We start from the raw sequence: 20033 nt of genomic DNA, 5'->3' as shown, positions 1-20033 counted from the left end.
TGACCTTTATTTCCTTTGTTTTGTATTTATTTAGTATGGTCAGGGCGTGAGTTGGGGCGTGAATCTATGTTTGTTTTTCTATGATTTGGGGATTTGTATGTTTCGGGCCTAGTATGTTTCTCAATCAGAGGCAGGTGTCATTAGTTGTCTCTGATTGAGTATCATACTTAGGTAGCCTGAGTTTCAATGTTTGTTTGTGAGTGATTGTCTATGTCTAGTTGCATGTTAGCACTATGTTTCGTTAGCAGTCACGGTCGTTTGTTGTTTTGTTAGCCTGTTCAGTTTACGTTGTGTTGTTCATCATTCAGTAAAAGGAATGCATTCATACCACGCTGCATGTTGGTCCTCCGATCCTTCTCGCCTCTCCTCTACAGACGAGGAAGAGGAAAAACGTGACAGACAGGTTGTGGGCACAGTTCGTTACACACGCCCTGATTACGTTTTACCATTTTGAATAGGCTAATAAACAGTTATTCTCACGTTGATTTAATATAGTAGTCTAAGCTGCAAATTGCGAAGTAAAATGCATTGAAGCCTACATTTACTTTTAAATTATGTCTATGTGTATGTCCTTATATCACTGACTTCTTCAATCAAATCATTCTGTAATGTAAATGAAAACACTGTGTTAGAATTGCATTTATTAGATATTTCAATAGTTTAAATATGGATATTTCGTTAGAACACTTGTAAATTTTATTAGTAAATATCTTTATTTATCATCATGTTGCCCATACATTTTTGGGGAACAGTTACATTTGAATATTGTCATTTTGAATGATAGCATAATTGAAAACTGGCGCACAAATGGATATGCTGACATCCTGCACAGTCACACTTGCTAGGACACAAAATGGCAAAAAAGAACACATCACCCACACCAGTATCTACAGCAGGAGTCTGTCCTGTACATTTGAAATGCATCAGTTCAGCCATTTAGGCTATTCATTCATCACCACCAGCCAATCACATATTACACCAGAGCTACTTCTGGCCAGTTCATTTTCAACACTGCAGCCTACTTTATACTTTTCTTGTCTCCTTGACTATTAGTTTTATTCCTGTGACTTGCATTGAGCTATAGGCTACTCGTTCGGTAGAAGAGCTATCAGGAATAGAGAGAGGAGAGGGGAAGAGAGAGAGAGGCCAGTGGAGCTGATGTGATGCCAGCGGAGATGTGTGAATTGTGCAAGACGGGAACAATGAAGACAGAGATGTGTTGACTTGAAATGAGGGTCATTTTTATATGAATCTATCTTTGTAGGGCTATGCTGCCATACCATCTGAACATATGCTATGCAAGATAGAGACACATAATATCAGCCGGAGACAGATCTAGATCGGCCTATCTTACACACTAATTCAAATGTGGTGTCACCAATCAGCATACACTGAAACGTCTAATTGTTGTACATTTCATCTTCCTCATATGCCTACTATCGCATAGTTGTCTCTCTATCCCCCTTCAAACTTTCCTTGTCTATTAATCTGATAGACTACATTGTTTTAGCATTATCCTATAGGCCTAAGTTTTTAATAGCCAACATTTTTAGGAAAAGAGAAATGTGAAATGCTGCTGTGTGTTTGAGATGCGCTGGTGGCTTTGATTGATGGGTAAGCTACTTCTCTCAATGTTATTTCAGGGTTCCTAAAGGTTCCTAAAGTAAATTAATTTCTGTTATTGCATTGCGATGAGACTGTCGTGTCATCAATTTGGCCGCACGCTCGGCCGCTGGCCATGGTCCTGATATTGTCAATCCCCCGCTGTGAGACGCACAAAACAGCCCAGCGCTGGGCCTGCACTTCGTCTGGATGACACAGGTTAGCCTATACTGTAACAATAGTATTGTTATGTGTTGCAGTGGAGACACTGATATGAGCAACACTCATTGCTACCATGCTACTGCAGTGACCCGCTGGTCACCTGTGTTGATGCTGAGATGTTCACCATTAATACATAACAGTTAAGCAAGTTAAATGCTTTAACCATCCATTTTGTATAGGGGTATAATCTATAGACAGAATAGATATGAAACATGGTGCTAGCAGAGACGAACTTGTCGGCCGAAAAATGACTTTTGCCATTGAGAGACAAGTAGCAAACATGGAAGTGGCTAGCCAACAGTGAGCTATGTAGCTAGCTAGAAAGAAGGCCGCCAAAGCAGCTGACAGCAGAGAGAAAAACCGTGTTGCAAGATGGAGAGCGCACTTGGATTCAATCCACCATCGACATTATGCTTGGACACAAACAACCTAGCGAAGTTGTGGAAAGAGGAGTTTACAATCTACCTGGATCTTACACGTAGAAAGTGAAACTTTTCTACTATCTAATTGAAGAGAGTGGCAGGGAGATGTGTGAGACATTGATGTGTTCAATTTCGGCGAGGGGGACAGTGAATTTAGAGGTACAGTTGAAGTCGGAAGTTTACATACACTTAGGTTGGAGTCATTAAAGCTAGTTTTCCAACCACTCCACAAATTTCTTGTTAACAAACTATAGTTTTGGCGAGTTGGTTAGGACTTTGTGCATGACACAAGCAATTTTTCCAGCAATTGTTTACAGACAGATTATTTCACTTATAATTCACTGTATCACAATTCCAGTGGGTCAGAAGTTTACATACACTAAGTTGACTGTGCCTTTAAACAGCTTGGAAAATTCCCGAAAATTATGTCATGCCTTTAGAAGCTTCTGATAGGCTAATTTACATAATTTGAGTCAATTGGAGGTGTACCTGTGGATGTATTTCAAGGCCTACCTTCAAACTCAGTGCCTCTTTGCTTGACATCATGGGGAAATCAAACGAAATCAGCCAAGACCTCAGAAAAAAATTGTAGTCCTCCACAAGTCTGGTTCATCCATGGGAGCAATTTCCAAATGCCAGAAGGTACCACGTTCATCTGTACAAACAATAGTATGCAAGTATAAACATCATGGAACCACGCAGTCGTCATACCGCTCAGGAAGGAGATGCGTCCTGTCTCCTAAAGATGAACGTACTTTGGTGCGAAAAGTGCAAATCAATCACAGAACAACAGCAAAGGACCTTGTGAAGATGCTGGAGGAAACAGGTACAAAAGTATCTATATCATCAGTAAAATGAGTCCTATATCGACATAACCTGAAAGGCCGCACAGCAAAGAAGAAGCCACTGCTCCAAAACCGCCATAAAAAAAGCCAGACTACGGTTTGCAACTGCACATGGGGACAAAGATGGTACTTTTTGGAAAATGTCCTCTGGTCTGATGAAACAAAAATAGAACTGTTTGGCCATAATGACCATCGTTACGTTTGGAGGAAAAAGGGGAATGCTTGCAAGCCGAAGAACCCCATCCCAACAGTGAAGCACGGGGATGGCAGCATCATGTTGTGGGGGTGCTTTGCTGCAGGAGGGAAGGTGCACTTCACAAAATAGATGGCATCATGAGGGAGAAAAATGATGTGGATATATTGAAAACAACATCTCAAGACATCAGTCTGGAAGTTAAAGCTTGGTCGCAAATGGGTCTTCCAAATGGACAATGACCCCAAGCATACTTCCAAAGGTGTGTCAAAATGGCTTAAGGACAATTACACCAAGTCACTTGGCTCTGTCATAACCTCACATGGTCTCTCCTATCATTGCTATGCAGACGACACACAATTAATCTTCTCCTTTCCCCCTTCTGATGACCAGGTGGCGAATCGCATCTCTGCATGTCTGGCAGATATATCAGTGTGGATGACGGATCACCACCTCAAGCTGAACCTCGGCAAGACGGAGCTGCTCTTCCTCCCGGGGAAGGACTGCCCGTTCCATGATCTCGCCATCACGGTTGACAACTCCATTGTGTCCTCCTCCCAGAGCGCTAAGAACCTTGGCGTGATCCTGGACAACACCCTGTCGTTCTCAACTAACATCAAGGCGGTGGCCCGTTCCTGTAGGTTCATGCTCTACAACATCCGCAGAGTACGACCCTGCCTCACACAGGAAGCGGCGCAGGTCCTAATCCAGGCACTTGTCATCTCCCGTCTGGATTACTGCAACTCGCTGTTGGCTGGGCTCCCTGCCTGTGCCATTAAACCCCTACAACTCATCCAGAACGCCGCAGCCCGTCTGGTGTTCAACCTTCCCAAGTTCTCTCACGTCACCCCGCTCCTCCGCTCTCTCCACTGGCTTCCAGTTGAAGCTCGCATCCGCTACAAGACCATGGTGCTTGCCTACGGAGCTGTGAGGGGAACGGCACCTCAGTACCTCCAGGCTCTGATCAGGCCCTACACCCAAACAAGGGCACTGCGTTCATCCACCTCTGGCCTGCTCGCCTCCCTACCACTGAGGAAGTACAGTTCCCGCTCAGCCCAGTCAAAACTGTTCGCTGCTCTGGCCCCCCAATGGTGGAACAAACTCCCTCACGACGCCAGGACAGCGGAGTCAATCACCACCTTCCGGAGACACCTGAAACCACACCTCTTTAAGGAATACCTAGGATAGGATAAAGTAATCCCTCTCACCCCCCTTAAAAGATTTAGATGCACTACTGTTCCACTGGATGTCATAAGGTGAATGCACCAATTTGTAAGTCGCTCTGGATAAGAGCGTCTGCTAAATAACTTAAATGTAAATGTAAATGTAAATGTCAAGGTATTGGAGGGGCCATCACAAACCTGACTCAGTTACACCCGCTCTGTCAGGAGGAATGGGCCACAATTCACCCAACCTATTGTGGGAAGCTTGTGGAAGGCTGCCTGAAACTTTGCCCCAAGTTAAACAATTTAAAGGCAATGCTACCGAATACTAATTTAGTGTATGTAAACTTCTGACCCACTGGGAATGTGATGAAAGAAATAAAAGCCTAAATAAATCATTCTCTCTACTATTATTCTGACATTTCACATTCTTAAAATAAAGTGGTGATCCTAACTGACCTAAGACAGGGAATATTTACTAGGATTAAATGTCAGGAGGTGTGAAAAACTAAGTTTAAATGTATTTGGTTAAGTGTTTTGTATGTAAACTTCCGACTTCAACTGTATTTGAGGCACATTGCAACCCAAAATGGAATGATACTTAAGGTATATTTTCTTTGTAAGAAATCAAGGATCTGATATCGTTATTGATAAACATGTGATATATATAGTGCTAGCCTGTCACGCCCTGGTTGAAGTATTTTGTGTTTATCTTCATTTATTTGGTCAGGCCAGGGTGTGGCATGGGTTTTTGTATGTGGTGTGTATGTATTGGGATTGTAGCTTAGTGGGGTGTTCTAGTTAAGTCTATGGCTGTCTGAAGTGGTTCTCAATCAGAGGCAGGTGTTTATCGTTGTCTCTGATTGGGAACCATATTTAGGCAGCCATATTCTTTGACTGTTTCGTGGGTGATTGTCCTTAGTGTCCTGTCTCTGTGTTAGTTTACACAAGTATAGGCTGTTTCGGTTTTCATTACGTTCTTTGTTTTGTAGTGTTTATAATTGATTCGTGTTTTACGTTTGTTTATTAAACATGGATCGCAATCTACACGCTGCATTTTGGTCCGACTCTCCTTCTCCACAAGGAAGCCGTTACATAGCCAGGGCCATGCAATTTCAGGGATATTAATTACTCCTTGAGCTGTGATAGAATGGTTTGTGGCACATGGAACTCCCATCTTAGAGAAAGACTGCTAAGAGAGGAAACCCTGACATTAGAAAAAATGTATGCAGATATGTATAGCTGCTGAGAGTTCACATTTTTTTTATATATTTTTTATTTCACCTTTATTTAACCAGGTAGGCAAGTTGAGAACAAGTTCTCATTTACAATTGCGACCTGGCCAAGATAAAGCAAAGCAGTTTGACACATACAACAACAGAGTTACACATGGAGTAAAACAAACACAGTCAATAATACAGAAACAAGTCTATATACGATGTGAGCAAATGAGGTGAGATAAGGGAGGTAAAGGCAAAAAAAAGGCCATGGTGGCAAAGTAAATACAATATAGCAAGTAAAACACTGGAATGGTAGATTTGCAGTAGAAGAATGTGCAAAGTAGAAATAAAAATAAGGGGGTGAGAAGGAGCAAAATAAATGAATAAATAAATTAAATTAAATAAATACAGTAGGGAAAGAGGTAGTTGTTTGGGATAAATTATAGGTGGGCTATGTACAGGTGCAGTATTCTGTGAGCTGCTCTGACAGCTGGTGCTTAACCTCTTCAACCTATGGGGGCGCTATTTCATTATTGGATAAAAAAAACGTGCCCGTTTTAAGCGCAATATTTTGTCACAAAAAGATGCTCGACTATGCATATAATTGACAGCTTTGGAAAGAAAACACTCTGACGTTTCCAAAACTGCAAAGATATTATCTGTGAGTGCCACAGAACTGATGCTACAGGCGAAACCAAGATGAAACTTCAAACAGGAAATGAGCAGAATTTTTGAGGCTCTGTTTTCCATTGTGTCCTTATATGGCTGTGAATGTGCCCTGAATGAGCCTACGCTTTCTGCCGTTTGCACAAGGTGTCTGCAGCATTGTGACGTATTTGTAGGCATATCATTGGAAAATTGGCCATAAGAGACTACATTTACCAGGTGTCTGCCCAGTGTCCTTTGTCTAAATTGGTGCATAATCTTCAGCTGCAGGCATTTTCCCATGGGATTCAGAGGAGAAAGCACACTTCCACGAACGATATGTCATCGAAGAGATATGTGAAAAACACCTTGAGGATTGATTCTAAACAACGTTTGCCATGTTTCAGTCGATATTATGGAGTTAATTTGGAAAAAAGTTCGGCCTTTTGATGACTGAATTTTCGTTTTTTTTTTGGTAGCCAAACGTGATGTACCAAACGGAGCGATTTCTCCTATACAAAGAATCTTTTTGGACAAACTGAACATTTGCTATCTAACTGAGAGTCTCCTCATTGAAAACATCCGAAGTTCTTCAAAGGTAAATGATTTTATTTGAATGCTTTTCTGGCTTTTGTGAAAATGTTGCCTGCTGAATGCTAATGCTAAATGCTACGCTAGCTATCAATACTGTTACACAAATGCTTGTTTTGCTATGGTTGAGAAGCATATTTTGAAAATCTGAGATGACCGTGTTGTTAACAAAAGGCTAAGCTTAAGAGCTAGCAGATTTATTTCATTTCATTAGCGATTTACATGAATAGTTAACGTTGCGTTATGGTAATGGGCTTGAGGCTGTAGTCACGATCCCGGATCCGGGATGGCTCGACGCAAGAAGTTAAAGCTAGTGAGGGAGATAAGTGTTTCCAGTTTCAGAGATTTTTGTAGTTCGTTCCAGTCATTGGCAGCAGAGAACTGGAAGGAGAGGTGGCCAAAGAAAGAATTGGTTTTAGGGGTGACCAGAGAGATATACCTGCTGGAGCGCGTGCTACAGGTGGGTGATGCTATGGTGACCAGCAAGCTGAGATAAGGGGGGACTTTACCTAGCAGGGTCTTGTAGATGACATGGAGCCAGTGGGTTTGGCGACAAGTATGAAGCGAGGGCCAGCCAACGAGAGCATACAGGTCGCAATGGGGGTAGTATATGGGGCTTTGGTGACAAAACAGATGGCACTGTGATAGACTGCATCCAATTTGTTGAGTAGGGTATTGGAGGCTATTTTGTAAATGACATCGCCGAAGTCCAGGATTGGTAGGATGGTCAGTTTTACAAGGGTATGTTTGGCAGCATGAGTGAAGGATGCTTTGTTGCGAAATAGGAAGCCAATTCTAGATTTAACTTTGGATTGGAGATGTTTGATGTGGGTCTGGAAGGAGACTTTACAGTCTAACCAGACACCTAGGTATTTGTAGTTGTCCACGTATTCTAAGTCAGAGCCGTCCAGAGTAGTGATGTTGGACAGGCGGGCAGGTGCAGGCAGCGATCGGTTGAAGAACATGCATTTAGTTGTACTTGTATTTAAGAGCAATTGGAGGCCACGGAAGGAGAGTTGTATGGCATTGAAGCTTGCCTGGAGGGTTGTTAACACAGTGAGAACACATGGGAACAGTAAAACAATTAAAGGTAATACAGTTGAGGAAGTGCTTGGAATGAAACAGAGCAAAGAAAGAAAAGGACAAATATGCTCATCAATCTCATGCAAATTCTGGGGGGTAAAGCATGAGAGAAATAAGAGGAAATGCCCAGCTTTTGGAAAGCAGTGTAAAAAGTATGGGATGGACAATCATTTTGCTGCAAAGTGCACGTAAAAGCAAGGGTAAGGAAAATCAGTGCAAAAAGTGATTAAGACAGAGGATAAATATGTGGAGATTCTGAGTGTTACTGCAGAGACTGTAAACACAGTAAAACACAGTACAGACTAGTCAGTTGTTTGCAGCAATGCTCATTGGCAAAGAACTAGTGAATTGTGGATCGAGCTGTAATATTATCCCAATAAATCTACTGAACCCGGTCACACAAGTTGAGAAAACAAACCAAGTGCTAGTGATGTACAACAAGAGCACACTACAGCCACTGGGCAAATGCAAGATTAAACTGAGAAATCCACAAAACAAGAAACTGTACCGTCTAGAGTTTATGGTGGTTGACAAGCGCCAATACTAGGCAGTAAAGCAGTTCAGGCCATGGATCTAGTGAAAGTGCAGTTTGAGAACATTTTGACTGTGGATCAATGGACTATAGAGAACATAAAGAGATAATATTCAGATGTCTTCACGGGTGATTGCTGTCTGGAAGGAAACTACCAGATCAAAAATGAACCCAAAAGACGAGTTCCAGTTGCAGTGATGAAGCTGTTGAAAGAAGAGCGGAGCAGCTTTCAGCTTCAGAATGAGTATTACACCTGTGGAGAACAGCACCGACTGGATAAGCGTGAAGAAACCGAATGGTAAACTGAGAATGTGTAGACCCTAGACCATTGAACAAATCACTAAAGAAAACTCAATTCCCCCCACCAACAATAGATGACATCTTATCGGACCTGTCTAAAGCAAGTGTTCACAGTGTGTGACATCATTCTCTACACCGTGTGGCAGATGGTTGATGATGCCAAAGGGGATTAGCCCATCACTGTTCTGATTACAGTATTGTGGATGTGAGGAGGGGTCCTAGTGTCTGTGTGCAGACATGTTGAAAAAGGTGTTGGTGGGGTGACAGAGGCTATTGTGTTGATCAAGGTGCTATTGTATTGGGACCTATGGTGACACGGTGGGGGTTGATGTGATGGGTTAGTTAGGATGAGGGTTCCATGTCTGGGCATGACCCCCTCCCCATTGTCCAATATCTGTAATCAGAATGAGTTGTGAGAATGCTTGAAGTTGTGATGGGCAAATCAGGAGGGAGGTTTTTGTGTTTGTGTGTATTGGTATTGATGGGGAGGTGCTGGTGATGTGGGTCTGGAAAGTTATACTCTAAAAACGCTTATGTTGGGGCACGAGTGGAACATTTCAGATGGCCAAGTCTGTGGTTATTTTTTCTTGCCGTGTAGAGGGTCTTGTGTGTGAGGGTCTTGTTGTGATCCTGGGAGTAGTGTATAGGGCTATGTGTTTTTTTAATGTAAAATTTATATAACTAGGCAAGTCAGTTAAGAACAATTTCTTATTTACAATGACTGCCTACCCTGGCAAAACCCGGATAATGCTGGGCCAATTGTGTGCTGCCCTATGGGTATCCCAATCACGGCCAGCTGTGATACAGCCCAGCTTTAAACCAGGGTCTGTAATGACGCCTTTTGCACGAGAGGCAAGAGGCATGTTGAAACCGTTTTAGTGTTTAAGGTATGGGCTTGGTTGGGAAGCCTATTCAAACTGTTTTTGGAATGGTGTCTGGGTTGAACTCCAACCATTTTAATCAAACTGGTTAGGGGCAGGCTTAGGCCTGGCGAGGTCTGTCACCCCCTGATCAGTTTCACCTGTCCTCGTTATTGTCTCCACCCCCTCCAGGTGTCGCTTGTTTTCCCAGTGTATTTATACCTGTGTTTCCTGTCTCTCTGTGCCAGTTTGTCTTGTATGTCCAAGTCAACCAGTGGTGTATTTCCTGTTGTCCTGCCTTTAATATTCTCTTTTTTTTCCCTTGTCCTCCTGGTTTTGAACCTTGCCTGTTTCTGGACTCTGTACCTGCCTGCCTTGACCTTGATCCTGCCTGCCAATCTGTACCTCATGGACTCTGAACTGGTTTTGACCTTTTGCCTGTCTATGACCATTCTCTTGACTACTCTTTTTTGGATTATTAAACGTCTAAGACTCCAACCATCTGCCTCCTGTGTCTGCATCTGGGTTTCACCTTGTGTTATGATACAATCGGGAATCAACAAGCAGTTGTCTGGACTTCACAGAGCCTTGGAAGTTACCTTTTTTTATCACTTTGGTGCAATTTTTACAAGTATGTAGAGTTGTGAAAATATTCCAATCACATCAAAACGGTGCATTTTTCAAAACGCACACAAATCAATTGTCACATGTTTCATAACTCACATTTTCAATTGACTGAGTACATCAAACCAAGTGATCAAAAATGTTGACACTGTATATGACATTAATTTTATGATATGGAAATGTGAAGTGCACATTTAAAATCACGAGGTACAGTAGATCACCCCCAGAACCCATTGCAAGGGTTACATCTGCACAAACAGTTAATTTTCCGTCACCCTAAGACAAGATGGCCCCTCTCTAGACCCTTTGTAACTGGACTTGTAGCCTGGTTTTGAGTACGATGAACATAGATTTGATTTTTAAGATCAAAAAGGATCTCCCTCTCTCTCTGTTTTCTAGAAATAAGGATTACATTTTAAATCCTAGATATTAGTGTTGGGCACCAATATCGCTATTTCAATCTTGATATCAATATGAGAAAGGCATATCGTGACATTTCATTTCTCTGAGCTCTTTACAGCATTGATAACTAAAATATACAATTATATTTGGGGAGCTTATTGAAACTGTTTTGCAATTGGATCTGGGTTGAAATCCAACATTGTAATCAAACTGGTTAGTGGTAGACTTAGACCACCAGAGCATTACACCTGCCCCAGTGGGAAATCAACAAGCACAGTTGTCTGGAATTCACAGAGCCTTCTTTTTCAATCACTTTGGTGCAATTTCACAAAAGTATGTGGCACATAAGCACACAACTGCTTTTCAAAATGCAATATTCACTTTACTTTAATATAGTTTTCTATCGCGTAATCAAACTGCTCAAAATTACTAACTACTGAACCAAAATGATGTAGTGCCTAGTTAACGGACATAGTTTGATAACTGCTGAAGACTGTAAAGGTGTATATTTTTGACTCGTTCCAGGAAACTATGCGTATATTGCATGTCACTACTTCACAGGAGAGGCATTTGAACATATACATGTATTTTGGGCAGAAATGCCTTCTGGAACATTTGAACTTTCATGTACCTTAACAAACTTGTATGCCCTCTGTAAATACAAATAAAGAAAAATTAATTACCAGCCTAGTTGGTTTAGCCACATAAAAAGCCAGGAACCTTCCCTCTACCCATGATTGGCTGAGAAAATGGATGGGTTGGACATGCCGAGAGATGCGTTCGGATTGGTCTGTCATGTAGCATGCTTCTGTCTTTAACAAGAGCTGCTCAGTATGTGTAGATAATTTCTACCACAGCATTTATTAAAGATGTTATGAAGAACTGCAAAAGTGTTGCTCATGCTCTCCACTTTCTGGAGGACAAGCGTGCCATGCTGACTCTCTCTGACTCTGAAAAAGAATCAAACGATGAGGAAATCCCTGAATTAAGGAGATGGAGATCGAATTTCAATTTTGAAACAATGTTGCAAATGTTGGAGAGACAGACACCAAGGTTTATGCAAATCTCTGCTGTTGAAAACTAAATGTTAGTCTAAAAGAAATGTGAGATAATGCCTGGATGCTTTTTATAGTGGAGATCAAGTTTATAAATTGCTTGGCTGGGCTGACGAGACAGTGAATTGCGCAGTCAGATCGAACAGAGTAAATAGACACTTTAACGTCATAGATTTAGCTGGTGGTAACTTGTGGAATAGACACCAGCTGGAATGGGGTTTTAACCAATCATCATTCCGGAATAGACCCATCCGTTGTATAAAACAATATATTCCACTCATTATCTGCATTTCATTGATACACATACTTATACTGTTAACAAAATACAAAATTGTAACTATCACTTAATCAAACTGCCAAGATAATCCATCCACCTGACAGGTGTGGCATATCAAAAAGTTGATTAAACAGCATAATTAGTACACAGGTTCACCTTGTGCTGGGGACAATAAAAGGCCACACTAAAATGTGCACAACACAACGCAACGCATCAGATGTCTCATATTTTGAGGGAGCATGCAATTCTGGACTGCAGGATTGTCCAAACAGTCATAGAGAAGCTCCTCTGCGTAGTCTTTGTCCTCAACAGGGTCTTGACCTGACTGCAGTTTGCTGTTGTAACCAACTTCAGTGGCCCCACCTTCGATGGCCACTGGTACATTGGAGAGGTGTGCTCTTCACGGATGAATCCCATTTTCAACTGTACCGGGCAGATGGCAGAGAGCAAGTATGAAGTCGTGTGGGCGAGCTATTTGCTAATGTCAGAGTTGTGAACAGAATACCCCATTGTGGCGGTGGGATTATGGTATGGGCAGGCTTAAGCTACGGAAAACACAATTGCATTTTATCGATGGCAATTTAAATGCACAAAGATACCGTGATGAGATCCTGAGGCCCATTGTCATGCTATTTATCCGCCGCCATCAACTGATGTTTCAAGCATGATAATTCATTGCCCCACGTCGCAAGGATCTGTACAGACTTCCTGGATGCTGAAAATGTCTCAGTTCTTCAATGACCTTCATACTCATCAGACATGTAACCCATAGAGCATGTTGGGATGCTCTGGATTAGCGTGTATGACATCTTGTTCCAGTTCCCGCCAATATCCAGGAACTTCGCACAGCCATTGAAGAGGAGTGGGACAACATTCCACAGGCCACAATCATCAGCCTGATCAACTTTATGCGAAGCAGATGTGTCGTGCTGCATGAGGCAAACTGTGGTCACACCAGATACTGACTGGTTTTCTGATCCACGCCACTACTTTTTTTTAAGGTCTCTGTGACCAACAAATGCATATCTGTATTCCCAGTCATGTGAAATCCATAGGTTAGGGCCTAATTCATGTATTTCAATGATCTGATTTCCTTATATGAAGTGTAACTCATTGAAATCTTTTAAATTGTTGCATGTTTTTAGTATATTTTTTTTCAGTGTAGTTTGGTAACTGCTGAATACTGTACATTTTTATATTTTTACCTCAAATGTATTGATTTGGCATCAATTTATGTTTGAAGGTAAATATCTAATCATATATTAATGTGGCTTTAAATACTACATCATAGGACAAAGTGTGAAGAGTCCCTTCATGCTACTATTTGGAATCATAGTGGTGTGTACAATGCACTGCTGAAATACCTGGGTTATAAATAACAATATGTTCCACTCATCTGAATTTCATTGATATACCATAAGCAGAGAGGCAGGCAATACTGTTGACATGTCACATCAAAAACAGGTGCTCTTGTATAATGTTGCACGGAGCAGAAACGGCATAAAACACTGCTACAGTAGCCAACTGTTTTACAATAGCCCTATTTCTGAGGATTTGTCCTACATATGTACTGTATAAGGATAATTCAACTGTAAGATTGACATTGCTCAACATGCTCACCACCTGCCATTGGATACAAATTACAAACAAGTGTGCAAGTTAGTCAAATACTGTATGGAAAAGTGTTTACCATATATTCTTTCTATTCAGCACTTGAAAAAGAGCAGTTTTGAAATGTGTATGTTGTATTTTTGCTATTGGATTAAATGGTAGGCTCACCATTTAGTATTTTAACTACGATATTCTGATGTATTAGATGGGAATCTGTCCCCATCACTATAAAATAGATGGTTTTTCAGGCCCTATTATCACACTGCTGATTTTCCCATTTATTACTGAACAATCACTCAGACAAAACACACATTTTGTATTACAATCTGTACTCAAATGATTCTTTACAGAAAACAGGCATATGCACTTTTCCGAAAGATTTGTGATGTGATTATAATTATTTGTTTTTCATAATCAGAATTTTTTGATATATATATTTGTTTTGAGCATGTTAATTTATACAATATAATTGTGTTGTATGCCTTTACAATGGAATCAGTTCCTAATCAGAAACTTCATGGCCAAGTTGTTTTATATAAACATTCCCTCAGTGTATTACACTGTAAAAATACTAAGTCTCAAAAAACCATGATTGTGTAATGAAACCATGAAAAGTAGTGCACCTAAGCTGAGCTCTGGTGTTTGGAGGGTGTTTGAATGTAAACCCAATACAAGTGCTTAAATACAAGGAATGTGTTTTTGAAACAGAAATGTACTCTGAAACCTGATAGTAGTTTTTAAAGCTGTGAAAACACTTTTGGAGGTTTCAGTGCTTGTAAAAGGGCAACATCAAAAAATGTGTTACTTATATAATCAGTGGTTTAGAAATACAAATGATTTATAGCCTAAATATTGATTGATTAGTAAGGGTATATTCCCCCCCCCCCCCCAATGCTTTTATTTAGACAGATTAGGAAGAGCAGGAGCTGTAACATGGTACATTTCGTTGGTATTTTACCCACACAGCCACACTATAATAAATTATTCTGCGGTTAATTTCAATTGACAAAGAAACGAAACATTCTCAATCAAAATGAATGCAAGCGGTAACGCACCCGGCTTAGACACTCTCTCCCCACTGAAGACCGGGGTTAAAGTCCCGCGCCAACTCTTCAATCTGTTTCTCCCACCCTTCTGTATAGCCTCAGTTATGAAATTACAATCTCAATAAAAAGTGTCAACATACAGAAATATTTTTAAATATGTTTTGGGTGCAAGTCATTTCAAATGACTTGTAAATGTTAAGCTTTTTGTGCCATCAGGTGTAATGGATCACGATGACCGGATATCAAAAGCTTCAGGCAAATTGACATTCAATGGAAGACGATTGTGCAGAATCTTTCATTCTTGCAGTTCAACATCCAGTTAGTGCCGTTGAACACTGTGCATGACGACAAGTGGCGGAGAAAGTACCCAATTGTCATACTTGAGTAAAAGTAAACATACCTTAATAGAAAATGACTAAAGTGAAAGTCACCCAATAAAACACTACTTGAGTGAAAGTCTAAAAGTAATTGGTTTTAAATATACTTAAGTATCAAAAGTAAAAGTGTGAATCATTTCAAATTCCTTATATTAAGCAAACCAGACGGCAACATTTTAATTTTAATTTACGGATAGCCAGGGGCACACTCCAACACTCAGACATAATTTACAAACTAAGGATGTGTGTTTAGTGAGTCTGCCTGATAAGAGGCAGTAGGGAGGACCAGGGATGTTCTCTTGACTTATTGTACATTTGGAAGCTACGCTCACGGAATATGAATATTTGGCACCCAACCGCTCATTCGGATTGGCAATGCAATATATATTTGTGTAAATGTCTATTTCGTCTCTCTGTTGAAACCACTCAATCCGTCTATGGGGAGTAGTTCGATGTAGGTAACAAGGTAACAATGTCTTAGTTGTCGGCCTCTTTGTCTTGGAGTGTTCTTAGAATGGATACTTCAGGTGTCCCACACAATTTGGTCAGATTGTCCTAGACCACTTTACATACCCAGCTGAAGACTGAATGTTTGGTCTAGTCCAGGGGTGAGCAATTCCAGTCCTGGGCCTGATTGGTGTGAGTTTTGCTCCAGCTAACACACCTTACTCCAATAATCATCTAATCATGATCTTCAGTTTAGAATGCAATCTGATTAATCAGCTGTGTTTGCTAGGGATGGAGAAACAGTGTGACACCAATCAGGCCCTCGAGGACTGGAGTTGCCCACCCCTGTTCTTGTCTTTACCTTCACCTGTCAAGAGTTTCAGAGGGTCTTACCATTTTCTGGTTTTAACCATTTCTACATATGGACCATGTCCTCATGTTCTCTGGTCTGTATTTAAATTCTCAGCGAGTCCTTTTAAGCACTTAGGCCTCGGTTCCATGTTGACACAATGTCTGTGCTCATGTGGGCGTGGTTACTGACTGGGCACAGGTTATGAAAAGCCATCATCTCATTTAGAAGGCTGAAATCACATTTCTATCTTTTCAAAAATAGTTTCATATTTAATAATTACATTTTTACAACGTTTAGATGTAAATCTGATACATTGTGAAAGCTCTTATAGTTACAATGTTTCCCTTATAACGTCTATCTGATCATTTTAATGACATCGCAAAATAGACATACATTTTCCATTTTTCATCTCAACGTTCTCAACATTTGTGAGAAATATTGTTTCATTGTCCATTATTTGATGTTGAAGTTTTGGTGGCAAAGTCTCTGTGTAACAAAGGATTTTCAGCCTTCACATGCTGCAGAAAGTTTACGACCGGCTGTTATGTCATAAAACCAGTGCAACTCCCCCCTCTGGTGGGAGAGAGGTGGATCTGGCTATCTGTCAGACATGTGCCGAGCTAATCGGGCCCCTTTGATCCTCACCAAGGAGAGAGAGTTATGACAACACCATGCAATGTTTTGTCTCTTTCAAGTTGTTGGTAGCTCAATTGCCACTAGTTCTGGTGTTACAATGCACTTCATTTTTCCATACCATGGGAATAATTTTGACCCACCCTTGGTTTTTATTTATTTATTTATTTTACCTTTTATTTAACTTGGCAAGTCAGTTAAGAACAAATTTTTATTTTCAATGACGGCCTAGGAACAGTGGGTTAACTGCCTGTTCAGGGGCAGAACGACAGATTTGTACCTTGTCAGCTCTGGGATTTGAACTTACAACCTTCTGGTTACTAGTCCAATGCTTTAACCACTAGCCTACCCTGCCACCCCAATGGATATGACATCGATCAAATGTATTTATAAAGCCCTTTTTACATCAGCCGATGACACAAAGTGCCCTACAGAAACCCAGCATAAAACCCTAAACAGCAAGCAATGCAGATGTAGAAGCATGGTGGCTAGGAAAAACTCCCTAGAATGGCTGGAACCTAGGAAGAAACCCAGAGAGGAACCAGGCACTGAGGGGTGGTCAGTCCTCTTCTGGCTGGGCCGGGTGGAGATTATGACAGTACATGGCCAAGATGTTCAAACGTTCATAGATGACCAGCAGGGTCAAATAAAAATAATCAGTGGTTGTAGATGCAGTAAATGTAAGTTGGCCTATCATATCCGATCAATCACATCACAATCTCATACATAGGCAACCTTAGCAGCACCATTTCACATGTTAATACTCCAAAAATAAGTTTTTATCTGGGAGTGAAATACTGTAAATACTGGATATTAAACTGTTGGGGGAAATAGACGCTGATGTTTTATATACTACACATACCCAGAAGACTTGTTCTGACAAGTAGCTACTTTGGACGGTTGAGCTAATGTGCACTAATGTGATTAGCATGATGTTGTTGGTAACAAGAAAATAGACATCTGTTATGGGCAGAAAGCTTAAATTCTTGTTAATCGAACTGCACTGTCCAAGTTACAGTAGCTATTACAGTAAAATAACCATGCTTTTGTTTGAGGCGAGTGCACAATTTTGAAAATGAAAAATGAGTAATAAACAAATTAGGCACATTTGGACAGACTTGACACATATTGAACAGAAATACAATGGTTCATTGGATCACAACTTTGCACATACACTGCTGCCATCTAGTAATCAAAATCTGAATTGTGTCTAAACTGGAATAATACATTGTGGCCTCTTTCATTTCAAAGATGATAAATATTAATTAAAATGAATAAAAAGATGAATTAAAATACATTATCTTTTACCAGATCTAATGTGTTACTTGTGTTAAAGAAATGTCCTCTCACTGTTAACTGCATTAATTTTCATCAAAATTAACATTTGTAAATATTTATATGAACATTCACCAACTGAGACATAAACTGTCCCTCAGACATGTGACTAACAGAATTTAATAATGTGTCCATGAACAAAGGGGGGTCAAAATCAAAAGTAACAGTCACTATCTGGTGTGGCCACCAGCTGCATTAAGTACTGCAGTGCATCTCTTCCTCATGGACTGCACCAGATTTGCCAGTTCTTGCTGTGAAATGTTACCCCACTCTTCCACCAAGGCACCTGCAAGTTCCCGGACATTTCTGGGGGGAATGGCCCTAGCCCTCACCCTCCAATCCAACAGGTCTCAGACGTGGTCAATGAGATTGAGATCCGGGCTCTTCGCTGGCCATGTCAGAACACTGACATTCCTATCTTGCAGGAAAGCACGCACAGAATGAGCTGGTGGCATTGTCATGCTGGAGGGTCATGTCAGGATGAGCCTGCGAGAAGGGTACCACATGAGAGAGGAGGATGTCTTCCCTGTAACGCACAGCGTTGAGATTGCCTGCAATGACAACAAGCTCAGTCCAATGATGCTGTGACACACCGCCCCAGACCATGATGGACCCTCCACCTCCAAATCAATCCCACTCCAGAGTACAGTCCTCGGTATAACGCTCATTCCTTCGACGATAATTGCGAATCCGACCATCACCCCTGGTGAGACAAAGCCGCGGCTCGTCAGTGAAGAGCACTTTTTGCCAGTCCTGTCTGGTCCAGCAACGGTGGGTTGGGCCTATAGGCAACGCTGTTGCCGGTGATGTCTGGTGAGGACCTGCCTTACAACAGGCCTACAAGCCCTCAGTCCAGCCTCTCTCAACCTATTGCGGAGAGTCTGAGCACTGATGGAGGGATTGTATGTTCCTGGTGTAAACTCGGGCAGTCGTTATTGCCATCCTGTACCTGTCTCGCAGGTGTGATGTTCGGATGTACCGATCCTGTGCAGATTTTGTTACACGTGATCTGCCACGATCAGCTGTCCGTCCTGTCTCCCTGTAGAGCTGTCTTAGGCGTCTCATAGTACGGACATGGCAATTTATTGCCATTTTAGTGTCCTAAGTTTTCATAACTGTGACCTTAATTGCCTAAGCTGTTAGTGTCTTAACGACCGTTCCACAGGTGCACGTTCATACATTGTTTATTGTTCATTGAACAAGCATGGGAAACAGTATTTAAACCCTTTACAATGAAGATCTGTTATTTGGATTTTTACGAATTATCTTTGAAAGACAGGGTCCTGACAAAGGGACATTCCTTTTTTTGCTGAGTTTATGTATATTTATTTTCTTACAAAATAATATCATTTCAACAAGACCTTTTGGTGATGTATTTTTGTAGTTGGTGCAAATCAATAGACGTGGAATAATGGGAAATAAAATGTATGCATATGTGAGTACAGGCCACATCCATTTATTTGTTGATTTCTGGTCAAACTATGGTCACAGTGGTCCAGTATTTTTTTATACTGTCTAGTCACATTGAGGCTGAATTTCTCTCCAAAAGGTCCTCAAAAGGGCAAATTACAAGGTGTGAAATGATAGCGAATCAGCCCCAGCTCTCTTTCCCTCTCACAGAAATAAGCCCACGCTTAGTTCATCCCTCCCTCTCTCTTCGTCCCATCTACTCCATACATGTTTCTTCTTCTAACGTGCAAACGGTTTCCATAGCAACTCTGCTTGGGCCACATTCTGCTCCCCTGTCTCTTTCTCTCTCCCCTGCCTGCCTACCACCCCAGTTGGAGCAGCCAAGCTCCCTCTGCAGAAATGAAGCACTTGCCCCTTTCATTTTTAACAGAAAATCTATACACGCAAGGCAAACAGAAACATGATCAATATTTGGGAAACGTAGCGTTTCTGTTTGTCGCAGCTGGCTGGCCAGACTTGCACTGATTTGAAGGCATTTCTTTATTTACCCATCTCGTCCCTTTGAAGCAAAAACTAAACGCGATCGAGTCGATTTCCTTTGAGAATTTCTAAGGTGTGGCTGCTTTTAATGTCAGTGTAGGGCATTTGTACTGTACGGTCCATTCATGAGGGTTTGAAGTGGAAGATCTGATGTAAATGGAGTATCTTGCAGGCAGTGGTGTTGTGGAGTGTAAAGATATTATTTTACCACTGCATCAATGATTGCATGACATTGAAGGTGTTTTA

This window comes from Oncorhynchus nerka, linkage group LG9b, assembly GCF_034236695.1.
Source record: "Oncorhynchus nerka isolate Pitt River linkage group LG9b, Oner_Uvic_2.0, whole genome shotgun sequence".
NCBI classification, from domain to species: Eukaryota; Metazoa; Chordata; class Actinopteri; order Salmoniformes; family Salmonidae; genus Oncorhynchus; species Oncorhynchus nerka.
This window is presented reverse-complemented; position numbering follows the sequence as displayed.